This window comes from Cannabis sativa, chromosome 2 (assembly GCF_029168945.1).
Source record: "Cannabis sativa cultivar Pink pepper isolate KNU-18-1 chromosome 2, ASM2916894v1, whole genome shotgun sequence".
In the NCBI taxonomy this organism is placed as follows: domain Eukaryota; kingdom Viridiplantae; phylum Streptophyta; class Magnoliopsida; order Rosales; family Cannabaceae; genus Cannabis; species Cannabis sativa.
Window position 1 is genome coordinate 81,537,193 of NC_083602.1, and position 16,004 is coordinate 81,553,196.

Below are 16,004 nucleotides of genomic sequence, written 5' to 3' on the forward strand. Positions count from 1 at the left end.
GAAGACACTAGTGATTAAAATCTATTGTGAGTTTAAACGAGTAATGGATTGTCAAGATAAGAAACTAAGAAGAAAAGCCAATAGAACTATGGTTTGATCTATTCACATGGAGTAACCGAAAGTTTTCTATTACAAGGACATAAAAGGAAGTTTTCGTTAATAAGTCTATTAAATGGACTTAACAAAACTTTCTGTTCCTAGTATTATAGGTTTGAGTTTATCTAAGCCTATGACTTATGGTATACTTGGTTAATTACTTACTCTAGTGCAAGCAGCTTACTTCGGTAAGATGATGAAGCATTTTTAATGGAAATCTATAGAAGCTTCACAACTTCTAGACATAGATAAGCCATGAAAGAATTTCTTAAATCAACAGTGAGAGGTCTCAGATATGCTTTAGTATGCCTTAGACCAGACACCTACTGTTGAGTGGGAGTAATGAGTAGGTATCAGATTAATCCAAGAGAGGAATATTGGAAGACAATCAAGTAAATCTTAAGATTAAGAAGAGGAACTATATGTTAGTCGATAAGGGCGTGTTTAAAACTCTTAGACTACACCACATCAGATTTAGAGACTTGCCTTTGTGCTAGAAAGTCTGCTGATCAGATGGTGATTACTCTGGGGGTGGAGTAGTGATATTGGAGAAGTGTAAAAACCTATCTGAAGTCTCTTAGTCTACCAGAGAGAGACTGAATGTTAAAGAAGCAGGAAAGGTACTTATTCAGTCTAAGGAAAGTTCTATACATTTGTGGCACTGTTCCAACATTTCTTAACTACTAGTGTTATTTCTTGATTAACCAAAAAGTAGTTTCTAAAAGTATAGAATCTAGTATCCCAAGAGAGTAGACATATAGAGAGGAATTTCACAATATCAAGGATTTTGTGATTAAGGAAGAGTAATGGTGGAGAAAAGGTTGTGGTCAATTCATACCTGTCAGATCCTATTACGAGGAGTATACTACTACTACACTTGATTTGTATATCGAGGTGTTGAGATTATTTGAAATGCACATTTTGTTTTATATTAGTGCAAGTGCGAGTTTGTTGGGTTTTGTACCCTTAATAAAACCCATTTCAATATAATCAGATTTACATATTAATAAAGATCAGAAATAACATTTTATGTTGCATGGTTCACATGATTTATTTCATGATTATATATATAATGTATGAATTCTATTTAAGCCCAGAACATATGAATTTGTTAATGATTACAGTGTTGTTAGCACAGTGGAATATAATCTTAATTATATGTTCGAAAGTTTATTCCCTGATTTGTCAGTTCACTGGATTTAGACTGGCATGGTATAATCAACGATAGGTATTCTTACACCTTGGATAAGTGTTATGTCCTTTCCATGGCATTGGCAAAGTTTACCAGTATCGGATGTATGGAGTATACATCGGAAGGGACCGATATTGAACTTTTATTAGATTTGTTAAAGTTTGCCGTAATATCTATTCAATTCAATATCACCTGTTGATCCTAGATCAAATGATCTTAATCGTGATATGGTTAGGTTCAATCTCAAGAGTATTATACATGTTCTTTGATTTGTTAGTTAAGCCTACTTTTGGGTTAGGGTGATACGTACATTTTGGGAACATGATAGTATTATTGAGTGGGAGCGCTAACATAAATATGGAGTCTATAACCTCTATAGGAATTTAGAAGTGAAACGATAATATTCTTCGAGCTTGGCTAAATAGAGATAAATGGTGGAGATGTCATTTCACTTCGCTGAAATATCATTTATACGGAGATAAATGTTTTAAGGATAAAATACATTGAAAGTGTAACGGTAATTTAGTGCCTATTCAATGTAGATAATCTATTAGAGGGTCATTGATCAAATTAGGATTATAACAATGGATAACTAATAGCGTATCTATATCATGGAACATATAGAGCGTTCTATATGACTGAGAGTGCAATTCCAAGTTCTAAGTGTGGATTCAATAAGGAATTAATAAGTTAGGGAATTTACTTGGTAAATTCGGTTCGACTTATTGGAAGCTCGGTTATATAGGCTCATGGTCCCCATACTAGTTGAGACCATACATCTTGTAAGACTCAGTTAATTGATTTTGATTAATCAATTATAATTCTAAATTTAGACTATGTCTACTTTATGAATTTTCACTAAGCAAGGGTGAAATTGTAAAGAAAAGAGATTCTAGGTTTTATTTATTAATTAAGAGACTTTATATGTCTAATTAATAAATATATTAAATAACAATATTATTTAATAATTAATTTTTAGTTGTTAAATAATTGGAATTGACATTTAAATGGTTAAAATTGGAAAATTTGCATTTTTGAGAAAATGGGATTGAAAAATAACAAAATGGCAAAATTACAATGTGAAGCCCATTATCCCTTATATGGCCGGGCACTTTGTATAGGATTTACCATTTATATTTTTCATTATTTTAATGCCATACAATTCTAACCTAAACCTAGATGGAATTCTATAAATAGAAAGTGATGGCTTCAGGAAACTATGACTTGCATCTTATTTTCTCTCAAGGAAAACCTGAGCCTCCTATTCTATTGATAGTCGCCCCTCTCTCTTCTTCTCTTCCCTTCAATTTCGAAATAGCCTTGAGTGAATGAGTAGTGCCCACACACATCAAGTGGTATCTCAATCATAGTGTGGAAGATTGTGTAGAATCCAACCAACGAGAAGGAGAATCGGCATCAAGGAAGGAGAGAAAGAGATCCAGGTTCAGATCTTGATTATGTTCTGCTACAGAAAGAAATCAAGGGCTAGAGATCTGAATAGAAGGAGTCATTATATTCTGCTGCACCCAATGTAAGATTTCCTAAACTTCATATGTGTTTATTTCATTGTTTTAGAATTCATATTAGGATGTTAATGAAACATACATGGTAGTAAATCTAGATCCTGGTAAAATATTTCCAACACAAGATTCTCCAAGAACCCAACAACCAAGAGCTTAAATGATTCACCGAAATTCTCAGCCCATAATAACAACAAATGCTCAGCTCTAAACTCAATTAAAAGCACAATAGAATCCCTAAAATAATTTCAAGAATACTACACAAGCATCGTACATCAATTTCTAACTCAATCAAGCATAAGATATCAAGATTACACCAATATCAACATACATGCATTCTAAGAACATCTAAAGCAAAAAATCATAACATTCATCATCAATTTTAGCAACCTAAAACCAAGAATCAAAGGTGTAGGAACTACCTGAAGCTCCTAGCAATGATCAAGCCACAACTCCTCAAAATCAAGCTTAATCCAACTCAATTCTCAAGCAAATTTACAAATTTAGAAATAGGTTTAGAGAGAGAGGGAGGGTCAGTTTTGGGTGTTGGACAACCAAAAATTACTTTCTATTTTTACAAATAATTCTCTTTTGATACAAATAATCCAAATGAGCGAAATTACCATAGGGCCCCTATGGCCATATAACACACACAAAAGCATCCAAGGGCAATTTTTTCATTCACATCACAAATATACTAAAAAAAATTTCAGATTAATCACTTAAAATATAATGCCAATAAATTATCCCAAAATTGTATTTTGGCCCCGAACCCGGTTCGTCCCTAAATACCCGGTTGTGACTATACTGCGCCAACTTGTCAGAATACACATGAAAAAGGACAAAATAGACATACTAAAATGCCCTTCTCGGATGACTATACTGCGCCAACTTGTCATAATAGTATAATCCGTAAGAACGTAATTAAATTAAATTCATAGTTTTACCCTTCTCGGGTCAAAATTACTAAAATGCCCCTGGCTCACCAACATAGTCTTAACATGTCATAAATAATATTAATTAACATATAATAGATTATACAATAATATAATTCCATAATAATACACAATTAACTTGTTAGGGTTTGCTAATCAATTTTCTTAATCATAGGGTACTAGAATTACCCCCTCCTTATAGAAATTTCATCCCAAAATTTACCTGAACAACTCAGGATATTTCTGCTGCATATCCGTCTCGAGTTCCCAAGTTGCCTCTTCCACTTTAGTGTCTCTCCATAATACCTTTATCAGTGCCATTGTCTTGTTCCTCAAGACTTTCTCCCTTCTGTCAAGTACTTGCACCAGTTGTTCCTCGTATGATAAATTTGGCTAAAGTTCCAATGCTTCATAACTCAGAATATGGGACGAATATGAGATATACTTCCGAAGCATCAAAACATGGAACACATCATGTACAGCTCCCAGCGCTGGGGGCATAGCCAACATGTACGCTACTTGCCCTATCTTCTCAAGGACTTCAAAGGTCCAATGTACCTCGGGCAAAGCTTTCCTTACTTACCAAAGCATTTGATGCCTTTCATATGCAATACTCAGAAAATACCATGTCGTCAATCTAAAAATCAATATCCCATCGCTTTGGATCATCATAACTCTTCTGTCTGCTCTGAACCGCGAGCATTCGCGCTCTGATTTTATCAACTGCCTCACTTATTCTCTGAACAGCCTCGGGACCAAGGAAGTTTCTTTCACCTACTTCATCTCAATGAATAGGTGATCTGCACTTCCTTCCATACAAAAGATCATAAGGAGCCATCCCGATTGTTGCTTGATAGCTATTGTTGTACGAGAACTCAACCAGGGGAAGGTACTTTACCCATGATCCTTCAAAATCAAGCACACATGCCCGAACCATGTCTTCTAAGATCTAAATAGTCCTCTAAGACTGTCCATCCGTCTGAGGATGAAATGCTATGCTAAACTTCAACTGGGTACCTATAGCTCGATGTAGAGCCTCCCAAAATTTTGATGTGAATTTCGAATATCTATTTGAAATAATGGACTTTGGGACACCATGAAGATGAACAATTTCTCTAACAGATAACTCAGCATACTGATCAGTGGAGAAGTTCGTCCCAACAGTTAAAAAGTGCGCTAACTTTGTAAACCTGTCCATTATGACCCACACAGAGTCATACTCTCTTGTGGTTCTAGGTAAGCCAACCACGAAGTCAATAGCAATATCTTCCCATTTCCACTCTGGAATATTCAATGACTGCAACAACCCTACAAGCCTCTGACGTTCAACTTTCACTTTCTGGCAAGTAAGACACTTAGCAACATACTCAGCAATATCACTCTTATTTCCTAAACACCAGAACATGGCCTTGAGGTCTTGATACATCTTTGTTGACTGTGGATGAATTGAGTAAGGAGATGTATGAGCCTCATTCATAATCTCTCTTTTTATGTCATCATCCATAGGCACACAAACACGATTCATAAATCATAGGATTCTCGTATCATCCACTGCAAAGTCACCAGTCTTCCCAGCCGAAACCCTATCTCAGGATTTCACTAACTCTGGATCTTGCAATTGTGCTTCTCTAATTCGCTCTAAAAGAGTAGATTATAGGGTAATATTAGCCAACTGCCTACAACCAACTCGATTTTAGCTCGGGTCATCACATTTGCTAACTATTGGGAGATTTGTTTCAATGTATTTATCTGAGTCTGGCCTTTTCTACTCAAGGCATTTGCAACAATGTTGGCCTTCCTAGGGTAATAAAGGATCTCACAATCATAATCCTTCACCAACTCTAGTCAGCGTGTTCTTCTCATATTTAGGTCTCTTTGGGTGAAGCAGTATTTTAGACTTTTATGATTAGTGTACTTCTCACATTTCTCGCCATATAGGTAATGCAGCCAAATCTTTAGCGCAAATACCACTGCTGCGAGTTCTAAGTAGTGAGTTGGGTACCTCTGCTCGTACTCCTTTAACTGCCAAGAAGCGTAGGCTATTACCTTTCCAGCTTGCATAAGAACATAGTCTAGACCTTGTCTCAAGGCATCACAATAAACAACAATCTTTTCCTTATCTCAAGGAAGAGTTAGCACTGGAGCGGTAATCAAGCGTTGCTTTAACTCTAGAAAACTTTTCTAACACCGATCAGTCCAAACAAACTTTAGATTCTTTCGAGTTAATTCAATTAAGGGTACAAAAATCTTTGAGAAACCCTCAACAAACCGACGATAATAACCAGCTAAATCCAAAAAGCTTCTAACTTCAGTAGCCGATTTTGGTGTTGGTCAATTTCGAACAGCTTCAATCTTGGCTGGATCAACCATGATCCCATATTTATTTACTATATGCCCCAAGAAAGAGACACGAGACAAACAAAATTCACACTCTTTGAACTTAGCATACAGTTTGTGGTCTCATAACCGTTGCAGTGCAGATCTAAGATGCAACTCATGTTCTCCTTCTGATTTAGAATAAACCAAGATGTCATCAATAAACACGATCACACTTCTATCCAAGTAATCCTTGAATATTTGATTCATAAGATCCATGAATGTCTCGGGGTCATTGGTGAGTCCGAAAGACATCACTAGAAATTCATAATGTCCATACCAAGTATAGAATGCAGTTTTCGGGACATCTTCTTCTCGAATTCTTAGCTGATGATAGCCTGAGCGAAGATCGATCTTGGAGAAGACCGTCTTCCCCTTCAGTTGACCAAAAATATCATCCATTCAAGGTAGAGGATACTTTTTTTTTATACTAAGTTTGTTCAACTCCTGGTAATCAATACACATTCGCAGCAACCCGTCTTTCTTCTTCACAAATAATACCGGAGCACCCCAAGGAGAGTAACTCGGTCTAATGAACCCCAGGTTCAATAACTCTTGCAATTGTATCTTTAGTACTTTCAATTTTGCAAGAGCCATTCGATACGATGCTTTTGATACTGGTTTTGCTCCCGGAACTAATTCAATTACATCAATTTCCCAGGTAGGTGGCGATGTCGATAAATCTTCTGGAAAAACGTCAAGGATCTTGCACACCAATCTCGTGTTCTCAGGTCAAAATGTCACAGGTTGGCTGGTATCCACTACAGTGACTATGAGTCCCAAACAACCTCTGCTCATCAGATCATTTTCTTTCAAAAGTGTTACTCCTTGTATGCTTGTCCCCTAAACTTTACCCACAAAACTGTTGGGTTAGCACTATTGGGCTCAAACACCACCATCTTCCACTTGTAATCGATCGTTGCCCTATACTTAGACAGAAAATCCATTCGCAGGATTATATCAAAATCAGACAGTTGCAGTTCAATTAGATTCGCGGTTAATTCACAACCGTCAATCCAAAAAGACAAAGACTGAATCCACCTAGTGGATACTATATGGTCTCCTGAAGATAACAGAGTACCAAACCCTAAAGCATAAATATCATGGTTTATGGAAACTTTCAATTACTCTACTCAACACATAACAATGAGTAGCTCCCGAGTCAAACAATACAGTGTAGGAACAACAGATTATAGATAACAGACCTGTCACCACTGACAGACTAGCATCAGCGTCAGCCTAAGTCATAGTAAAAAGTTGTCCCAGGTTCTGAGTAGTATTCTTCTTAGGCTACTCTTTCTTGGCCTGGGAAAAATCTCTGATAAAGTGGCTCACCATGCCACACTGGGTCAGCCTTTTGTTTGTGATCAGGGTTATCACTATTGGTCCTCTTATTGATATTACAACTAGCAGGAGGATTCGATGTCGTGGCGACATCCTTTGCTGTCTACTCTTTTGTTACATGTTGTTCATCCTCCTCAACAATTAAGGCTAGCTCTACCACTTTCTTGTACATAGTGTCATGAGTAGTTGTAATTTTCAAGTCCCAACTGATTGTGGCATTCAGTCTTGTCACATATTTCTGTTTCCTGGTGACTGTAGGCCCCAGATCACCAGTAAACTTGGAAAACCGATCAAACTCAGAGTGTATTCGGCCACAATCATTTTCCCCTAAGTTAATTTCACAAAATCCTCCATATGTGAAGTCCTCACAGCGATGTTATATAATTTTTCCTCAAATAGACTCTTGAACTCATCCCAAGTCATCACACTGACATCACGAGTCTGTCCCACAATATCCCACCAGACACGGGAATGATCTTGCAACATGAAAGCTGCACAATTCACTCTCTCTATTCCCATCACCCTCATATTGTCAAGGATACAAGTAATTGTACTCATCCACCTCTTAGCTTTAATTATGTCAGTACCTCCCAGAAAAGTTGGATGTCCCAGCTTCACAATCGTTCAAACACGAAATCTCTATGCGGCAACATGAACCCCAGGTTACCCACCATTGGTACAGGTGCAGGTGGTAACACTTGCTCAATAGGGGTAGCTGGTGTTGGTTGATGCCCAACAGGGGCAGCCGGTTTCATTGATCGATGCAGCTCTTCCTCTTGATAAAGTATGATACCTCGCATTTCTTGAAACACTGCCAATCAGCAGGTAGATTAGCATTACCAGCCCCCATATTATCCCCGGATTCTGCAGAGGCACAGGCAGTGCCGGTGGATTGGTTTGGTCAACCCCAGGCTCTACTTGCTCACCTTGTGGTCTAGATTGTAAAGCCCGCTTAGTTAATTTGGAAATTAGCAGTTAATCTTGATTAATTATGAAATTATTTATAGCTATTTAAATAATTTATTATACTGTTATTTATGGAATTCAGAAATGCATTGCTATTTCATTCAGTAGTTTTCATATTTTGCATTTCCGGTGCCCGGTATTTTTGGAACTCGGTGTTTGGCTCATTAGAAATCACAACTTAGCATGTTAGCAGTTTGGGGCGGTTTGTTAGACATTGGGAATGTCAGGAATGGCCGGGAATTTAGAATTTCCCAAAAATACCGCTTTAGTATGATTTATGTGGTTTTAGGGTGGAGGGACAAAATGGTCTTTTTGCCCCATTAGTATTTTGTCTTTTAGTGAATTTGTTATTTGAAAAATAAATGTTTATTTTATTAATATATGGCTGAAATGAATGTTATATGTGTATTTGATTTCATTTCTTCATTTTACAAAAAAATCTCAAAGTTAGAAAAAAATAGAAAACTCTCTCTTTTCCCTCTCTCTTTTTGGCTGGGTGGTTGGGGTTCAAGGACTGGGATTTTCTTTGATTTTCAAGCTAGATTCAACGTAATTTGGGAGCTCTTGATTGTGGTAAGTGATTTCTAACTTCTCTTTGTGTTTTCTTGTGTTTTAAGAAAGTTTGGTTGATGCATGCATGAAATTGTGGCTGTTGTTACTGCTGTGTTTTATTGTTAATTTCTGTGATGTAAGCATGTTAATTTGAGGTTGATTAAGCTGTTAGAAATGCATGTAAATTACCTTGTTCAAAGTTTGGAATTTTTGGCTCAAAACTATGATTTTTGAAAGAAATTATATAATCTGTTGCTGGGTTGTTGCTTGATGTTTTTAGTTGTTTTCAGAGGTTGTAATATGCTTGTTTAGGTAGATTTAATCAAGTTTGAATGCATGTTTGAGGGGTTTGCTCAAGTTTGAGTTTAGAACTCAAAGCTTGAGCTTTAATGGTGTTTTTCATATCTGTGATTTCTGGGTGGTTTTGGTGCCTTAGAAATGTTCTAGGGGAGGTATAGAACAGGTCTGGAAGGTTTCATGTGATTTGGGGTTGATTTGTGCAAGTTATGAGAATTTGGGTTTGCTGCCTGCGAGGAACCGGAATTCCGGTTGTACATCCGGAATTTCGGATGAGGGTTCTGAATTTTCCAGAACCGGAATTCCGGTTGGGCAACCGGTCTACCGGTTGGGGAAAATTCAGGGACCCTAGTTTTCCTCGTTTTTATGTTTTAGGGGGTATTGCCATGCTTTTTATCGATAGGGAAACTTTTAGTTCCTAGTTTAAGTCCCTGGGAAGTAATTTAGCATGTCACTTATAGTGTTGTGATTTTTATGGTTTAGGAGCCTGTAATCCGCCGCTCAACTAAAGTTCCAGTCAGGTTGACCGGCACACCTAAATTCGGAATCCATGTAAGATTAGTATAACAGTATGAATATGTAGAAAACATGTTTAGTGTGCATGTAGGAAGCTTGTTAGATTACATTAGTTATGTATGTTGGCTTCGAACCATCCAACCCTGTCACGTCGGTACAGGCTGGAGTATGACCAAATTTGGAGTATGGACCAGGCTCGGCCGTCAGTGACACTTGGTTGGTGGTTCCGTACTATTGACGTATCCCGTCGGTACAGCTGGAGTATGACCAGCAGCCGGAGTATGACCGGTTCGACCGATCAGGAGGATATAGTAACACGTCGGTACAGGCTGGAGTATGACCAGCAGCCGGAGTATGACCGGTTCGACCGATCAGGTTGTTACGTGTCAATAGTACCGTCCCTATGAACGTTTAGAACTCAGTACCATGTTGGACATGGCAGTAGTGGCTCAGTACCGTGTTGGACACGGCAGTAGCGGGACTCAGTATCGTGTTGGACACGGCAGTTAGGGTTATGATCAGGGGTATGGGCGTCTGATCATGACCGGGAGTTATGTATGAGTATTATTATTATGCTTTTCTTACTGAGTCTGTCGACTCACAGTTCTACATTTATGTGTAGGTAAAGGCAAGGCTAACGATGGACCGTGAGCGAGCTTGTGAAGATTGTACATGTCGGGGCGGTTAGGCCTGGAGCGTACGATCATCGGGACAGCGAGACTGATTTTGTAACTGGTCGCTAGGCGACTTTTATTTTGTGTATCAGTTAAACAGTTAAATCTTTTTTTAAATGATTTTATAATCGGGATCCCGAGTCTTTTGTAATATTATTTTTAAGTTAATTAAAAAGCAAAAATTTTAATTAATCACGTTTTTCCATAAACCTCGTTGATTAGAAACGAGCTGCACAGTATGTTTACAAATCACGTAATACACCTATGTTAGTTAGGGTGTTACAATTTGGTATCAGAGCCGCCAGGTTGTCTTCCGAAGATCGTCACGACATGTACAATCATCATCAGCAGTTAGCTCGTTTCACGGTTCAGTAAGCCTTTATTTAGTAGTTTATTTTATTCAGTTATGAAAAAGAAAAGCATGTTAGGAAGCATGTTAGTAGCCTGATAGTAGAATAGGCGCATGTTTCGTTTTTAATTTCCAAATTAAGCGGCATTAGTAAGCTCTCCTTGAATACGACCTGATATGCCAACTCTTGGTTTCGCAGGCGGTTCTAATCAGATGGACGCCAGGCGGACTACCAGGAGTCAGGGCAACTCAGTGGGGTCGAACCAAGGACAAGGAGCTCAGTTTCCCCCGCCAGTTAGGGGCCGAGGTAGAGGTCCCCGAGGCAGGGCTCGTGGTCGGGGTGATGAGAACCCACCACAGGCCGCCTGGGCTCCCCGGCCGATCGGGGAGCCACGGGCGGGAGGTTCGGTTTGCAGAAATGCAAGCCTGGATAGAAGAGCAAGACCTCGAGATTCAGAGGTTGAGACAGCAGGGTGCTCCTGCAGTTCCAGTGCCCATAGTTCCAGTGGCACATGCCCCTGTTGCCCAGGCCGAGATAGTGGTGGCGGCCAATAGATTGGAACCTCTGTATGAACGGTTCCGGAAGCAAGCACCTCCGGTTTTCCTGGGAGGTCCGCACGTGATGAAAGCCGAACGGTGGCTGACGGTGATTACCAAGATCCTGAATTTCATGGGTGTCACCGGTAATGACAGAGTGGTGTGTGCCACTTTTCAGTTCCAGGAGGACGTTCTAGTCTGGTGGGACATGGTGTCGCAGATCCATGACGTCATCACCATGACCTGGGAAAGGTTCCAGGAACTCTTCAACGCGAAGTACTACAATGAGGCGGTCAGAAGAGCCAAGAGGAAAGAGTTCGCTCACCTGACCCAGCGTGAGAATATGAGCGTCACTGAGTATACTACCCAGTTTGACCGGTTGGCGAGGTTAGCCTCGGGAATTGTGCCAATCGACTTCAGCAAGAAGGAGAAGTATCTAGACGGGTTGAACGCCAAGATCAAACACGATTTGATGATTACCACGGACGACAGCACCACCTATGCTCAAATGGTGGAGAAGGCACTGCGAGCTGAGGGCGCAGTTGGGTGTATGTCGGAGTCAGCTAGTACTCCGGTGAGTGGCGGGGCTCCTACCCCTCCTGCATCAGGTTTTAGCAGGGGGAGTAGTGGTTCGGCCATTGATCAGAGAAAGAGAGCACCCACTGCTTCCGGTGGCTCGAGTCAGAACAAGAGGTTCTGGGGGAACCAGAATAGAGGGAGTCGTCCTGGTGGTACTGAGACCCGATTCTCCTATCCCGAGTGCCCTAGCTGCAAGAGGCACCATCGGGGTGAGTGCAAAGGTCAGGGATGCTTTCACTGTCTCATGCCCGGACACTTCAAGAGGGACTGTCCCCAGCTCCGATCAGAGGCACCGAGAGCTCCAGCGATACCCACTCCAGCCAGGGTGTTCGCTATGACTCAGGCTGATGCAGATGCCAGCCCATCAGTTGTCACAGGTAAGCTTTCTATTAATAACTCGCTATATTCAGTGTTGTGTGATTCTGGGGCTACACATTCTTATGTGGCGGCCAGAGTCTTTAGTAAATTGGGTAGACCGTATGATAGATATGAATCAGGGTTTGGAACCCTATTACCTGGCGGAGAATTGGTTATCTCCAATAGGTGGATTAGGTCTATGCCGATCAGGATAGATGGTAGAGAGTTAAGTGCTGATCTGATAGAGATGAGTTTAGTCGAATTCGACATTATTTTAGGAATGGATTTCCTATCTAAATATTCAGCGAGCATTGATTGTAAAAGGAAGATGGTGATCTTCCAACCAGAAAGTGAAGAACCATTTGTGTTTGTTGGTTCAGTTCAGGGATCTCGGATCCCGGTGATTTCGGCCATGTCAGCTAGAGATTTATTGCGTGTCGGTTGTTTAGGGTTTCTGGCCGTGGTGGTGGACACCACTCGGCCAGATACCATTCGGCCAGAGGACATCAAGGTGGTTCGGGAATTTTTGGATGTTTTTCCTGAAGAACTTCTAGGGTTACCACCTCAACGGGAGATTGACTTCGTGATAGACTTGGCACCAGGGGTGGAACCGGTTTCCAAAGCCCCGTATAGAATGGCTCCAGCTGAACTTAAAGAATTAAAGATTCAGCTCCAAGGGTTGCTTGACATAGGGTTCATTCGGCCCAGTGTGTCACCCTGGGGAGCCCCGGTTTTATTCATCAAGAAGAAGGATGGATCTATGAGGATGTGCATCGACTACAGGGAATTGAACAAGCTGACGGTGAAGAATAAATATCCATTACCTAGGATCGATGATTTGTTCGATCAGCTTCAGGGGAAGACGGTCTTTTCTAAGATTGATCTCCGTTCGGGTTATCATCAGTTGAGAATCCGAGAGGAGGACATTCCGAAGATGGCTTTCCGCACTAGGTATGGACATTACGAATTTCTGGTTATGTCATTCGGACTAACCAATGCTCCTGCGACATTCATGGACTTGATGAATAGAGTATTCAAGGATTTCCTCGATATCTGTGTGATTGTGTTTATCGACGACATCCTCGTGTACTCTCAATCAGAAGAGGAGCATGAGTTACATCTTCAGATGGTACTGCAACGGCTTCGAGAACATAAGCTTTATGCCAAGTTCAAGAAATGTGAGTTCTGGCTATCTCAGGTGTCTTTCCTAGGGCACATTGTGAGCAAAGATGGGATCAAGGTGGATCCCGGGAAGATCGAATCCGTCAGGGATTGGCCGAGACCGAAGACAATGACAGAGATCAGAAGCTTCTTAGGTTTAGCTGGGTACTACCGTAGGTTTGTCGAAGGGTTCTTTAAAATTTCAATGCCCCTAACCGAGCTTACAAAGAAGAATCAGCGATTTATTTGGTCAGACAAGTGCGAAGCTAGTTTTCAAGAGTTAAAGCAGAGGTTGATTACCGCTCCAGTGCTAGCTTTGCCTTCGGACAAGGAGAAGTTCGTAGTTTATTGTGACGCATCCAAACAGGGTTTGGGTGTGTACTGATGCAAGCCGATCGGGTCATCGCTTATGCCTCCCGTCAGTTAAAGGATTATGAATAGCGATACCCGACTCATGACCTAGAGTTGGCCGCGGTGGTTTTCGCATTGAAGATTTGGCGGCATTATCTTTACGGGGAAAAGTGTGAGATCTATACCGACCATAAAAGTCTCAAGTATTTCTTTACTCAGAAGGATTTGAATATGAGACAAAGGCGTTGGTTGGAATTAGTGAAAGATTACGACTTTGAAATCCTCTATCACCCCGGAAAAGCCAACGTAGTGGCCGATGCCCTGAGCAGAAAGGGTCCCGGGCAAGTAGCTAGTATGATTCAGATCTCACCTCAGCTAGCAGAGGATATGGTTAGATCTAGCATTGAGTTTGTGGTAGGTCAGCTTCACAACTTAACGCTGCAATCTGATCTGTTGGAAAGAATAAAAGTCGCTCAGATGACGGACCCAGAGTTAGTGAAGATCCGAGATGAGGTATTGGCTGGTCAAGCCAAGGATTTTTCAGTGTCAGACAGTGGGATGCTTTTATATAAAGCCAAGGTTTGTGTTCCGAATAGTGTGGAACTTAGGAACGAAATCTTTGAGGAGGCTCATTCTACCCCGTATTCTCTACATCCCGGCACCACTAAGATGTACCAAGATTTGAAACCGTACTTCTGGTGGAGCGGTATGAAGAAGAATTTGGTAGAATTCGTATCGAGATGCCTCACTTGTCAGCAGATTAAGGCTGAACATCAGAGACCAGCAGGGTTGTTGCAGCCTCTAACCCTACCAGAATGGAAATGGGAAGATATCACGATGGATTTTGTGGTCGGGTTACCTAGGACCACGGGTTTGTTTGATTCCATCTGGGTAGTGGTGGATCGATTTACGAAATTTGCTCATTTTCTGCCGGTTAGAACAACATTTACAGTAGATCAGTTGGCAGAGTTGTATGTCAGAGAGATAGTGAGACTTCACGGGGTACCGAAGTCGATAGTTTCAGACAGGGATCCGAAGTTCACCTCCAAATTTTGGCAAAGTTTGCAACGGGCAATGGGTACAAGGCTGAAATTTAGTACAACATTCCATCCTCAGACGGATGGTCAGTCCGAAAGGACAATTCAGATATTGGAGGACATGTTGAGAGCCTGTGTTATGGACTTTGAAGGCTCATGGAATAAGTATCTACCGTTGATAGAATTTTCTTAAAACAATAGTTATCAGAGTACGATAGGGATGGCTCCCTATGAGCTATTATACGGTAGGAATGTAGATCCCCCATTCACTGGGATGAGACAGGGGAGAGAAAATACTTAGGTCCAGAGTCAGTGCAACAGACCAATGAGGCGATAGAGAAGATAAAAGCTAGAATGCTTGCCTCTCGGAAGCGGACGAAGAGTTACGCGGTCCGAAACGCGAGTAGATGTTGAGTTCCAAGTAGGGGACCATGTGTTTTTACGGGTATCTCCGATGAAGGGGATTAAACGTTTCGGGAAAAGAGGCAAGTTATGCCCTAGATTTACAGGACCTTTCGAGATTCTCGAGAAGATAGGTCAAGTGGCATATCGGTTAGCATTGCCTCCAGCCTTATCAGCAGTTCACAACGTATTCCATGTCTCGATGTTGAGAAAATACGTTTCAGATCCCTCTCATATACTCAGTTATGAGAGCCTTGAGCTATAGCCAGACATGACTTATGAAGAACAACCAGTGCAGATCCTGGATAGAAAGGATAAAGTCCTTCGGAATAAGACCATAGCATTGGTCAAGGTTCTCTGGAGAAACAACAAGGTGGAGGAAGCCACCTGGGAGCTAGAGTCAGATATGAGAGCTCAATATCCAGAGTTATTCAGGTTAGATTTCGGGGACGAAATCCTTTTAAGGGGGGGATAGTTGTAAAGCCCGCTTAGTTAATTTGGAAATTAGCAGTTAATCTTGATTAATTATGAAATTATTTATAGCTATTTAAATAATTTATTATACTGTTATTTATGGAATTCAGAAATGCATTGCTATGTCATTCAGTAGTTTTCATATTTTGCATTTCCGGTGCCCGGTATTTTTGGAACTCGGTGTTTGGCTCAGTAGAAATCACAACTTAGCATGTTAGCAGTTTGGGGCGGTTTGTTAGACATTGGGAATGTCGGGAATGGCCGGGAATTTAGAATTTCCCAAAAATAC